This window comes from Callithrix jacchus, chromosome 2, assembly GCF_049354715.1.
Source record: "Callithrix jacchus isolate 240 chromosome 2, calJac240_pri, whole genome shotgun sequence".
Lineage (NCBI taxonomy): Eukaryota > Metazoa > Chordata > Mammalia > Primates > Cebidae > Callithrix > Callithrix jacchus.
Window position 1 is genome coordinate 54,807,084 of NC_133503.1, and position 2,652 is coordinate 54,809,735.

General features: G+C 36.4%; 1 pseudogene; it reads right to left on the reverse strand.

Annotated features, from left to right (window-relative positions):
• Nucleotides 1-954: 954 nt before the first annotated feature.
• LOC118151695 (U1 spliceosomal RNA) lies at nt 955-1,131 on the reverse strand (annotated as a pseudogene).
• Between the last annotated feature and the right edge of the window lie 1,521 nt (nt 1,132-2,652).

Consider the following 2,652-nt stretch of genomic DNA (forward strand, 5'->3'; position numbering starts at 1 on the left):
TCTAGGTTTCAGTCTTCATTGCTCTTTGACCTTGGTTGAACTACTTCACCTGAGAAATGTGTTTGTTGCCAAGATTAAATGAGCTAATCCATATAAAAGGCTTAAAATTGTGCCTGTAATTTTCAAGGGCTAAGAAAATTGTAATTATTATCATTGCTTACTCATATCAAGTTAATTTTTACATTTTACAAGTAATAAAGAAAATGGGAGAGATTACCTGCTTAGTCCAAATGACTAGTATGTGTCAGACCTGTGACATGATCCAGGACTTCACACACTGTTAGGCTGTGGCATATGATGGGGCCTATGTTATGATTTAGGTGGTTGATATTATGTGGTATTAATTTACGAGTTCCTTCTGCCTAAAATGTCCGTGTCCAGATCCTTTAAAATCCACGTTCAATGGCACATGCCTTTTTTCCTGAAGACTTTCCTGTTTCTCAAAGGCAACTGTCATCTGTGACTCATTAAACTGTGGTTGCTCTCCACAGTACTTGCCTTAAATTATGATGACTATACATATTCTTTCTCCACTAGGAGACTGCAGTTACTGTGAAGGCTTGTTCTATGAATGATTCATTATCGTAATCTCCTCATTGCTGTAACTTATGCATGGAACTTGGGGGAATTTTGTAGATATTTGTTAAATGAATAAATAAATAAGTGAATGAATGAAACGACTAATGGCTTGGATGATTGCAGGCAAATTAGCCCGGGAGGGAATAACATTGAGATTTGAAGATATACTGGAAGTTCATATTTTCCTGTTAGAATATCCAAACCACAGGCTCTGAAAAACCCCTCCAGTTAGGAGGCAGGACTATAATTTGAGTCTGTGAACTGAGTGGATTTTGTGTGTTCTCAACTTTAAAAATAAATAATTTATTTGTTCATTCAACAAATACTAATGTAGTACTTATTATGGGCTCTATTATATATTTTCCTTTTTTTTAACAGGGGAAAGTGCAAACGCAGTCCTCCACTACCACAAATTATGCAGTCGAGTTTTTCACATTTGGGGAAATCGCAGGGGTCAGCACATCCGGAGTGCAATGGATAAATATAATATATAATACTCACCCTGGGAAAACTACCTTCGTGATCGTGGTATCTTCCCTGCCAGGTAAGTATTATATATTTTCCAAGGGTATGGAAGCCTATGTTTGGAAGCTTTACTGTGAAGTCACAGGACATCAGATATGAAAGGGACCATAGGATTGTCCTAGATATGATTTCTCGGATGGTGTAATGAGAAATATTAGCCCCCAATGAAGAGTTCCAAATCAATGAATAAGACATTACTATAGACTCCTAAATGTGGAGGATGCTATATTCTATATCCCTCTCCTTTCCAGATTACTACTAATAATGATGATAGCCATAATAATGGAAGCTAACATTTATTAAGCTCTTTAGAATGGATTCTTTTAATCTTTACAAGAACTTTATGGGGTAGGCACTATTATGCCCTTTTAAAGATGAGAAAATAAAGCACATTACAGCTTCAAAGGCATGGAAAATCCTGAAACAAAGAAATCCATTTGTTTTGCTTAATCCAGCATTTTCCAAGTTTGATTAATCCCAGAAGTGCTTTTTTTCTTTTGCACACTACCTAACAGTATTCTGTGAATCCGAGGACTATGTGCATTATCTGGGGGAAATGTTATTCTAGTTTAACATCTTTATTTTGAAAAAAGTTGAGGCCCAGGGAGCAAAGGACCTCATCTTATTCTGTCCCTAGCAGGCTGCAGCGTGAGGGTTAGAAATTGGCTTCCTGATGTTTACTGAATTCATTTGTTTTTATTTTCCTGATACTTCTTGCTTGCTTCCTTCTCTGTTCTCTCCTGCTTCCTTCCCTTCTCCTCTCTTCTGCTATGTCTGTACCCTAGCAGCAGGTTTTCAGTAGGTTTTGCTGATGGGCCCCTCAGTTTATCTTCCTAGTAATCACTACCAATCAAACAGTTAAATGTCTCTTAACAACAAAACTTTATATTGCTGTAGAAGCAGTCAAGCTCTTGCTAGGATTGCTCGCTGTGTGTCTTGTGGGCTGCATAATGAAGTGAGTTGCCTGTTGAAGAGTCATAATAATACTGCCTAATTAAATGAAGACCTTTAGCATTCTTCTACATTTCTCCTTTTCTCTAACAACATGTTTTCAAGCAACAGCTTAGAGAAGTAAGGCTCATTCTGTACTTCTTGCTGATTTATCTATTCTCTTAAAAGCCTCTCTGTGATAGTTAAAAATTATTTACCAAAAAAAAAGATGTCTCTGGTCTCTTCCAGAATCTGAAATTTGTATTCTCCAGACTTTTGTTCATTCATTTAACACACACATTTTTCTGAGTTCCTTTTCTGCAAAGTACTGATGGCAGGCTCAATGAAAGATGGCACAGTGGTGGCTAAGATGTATTTGCTGTCCTCAAGGGTCTCAAAGCCTGAGAGACAAATGTATAAATATTAATAGACAATGGCTTGCAAAGTAGTTTCCCAGGAATTAGTAAAGTCTTGTACTAAACTATGTAAAATGTGCTTTTACTCAATTTATTCATAATCATATTGAAATTAGGACTACATTTGTTTAGAAGATTCTAAATAATATTCAATGAAAATGTTTTCTGAGCAGAAGTTTTTCCTCATGTATAGGAAGCGATG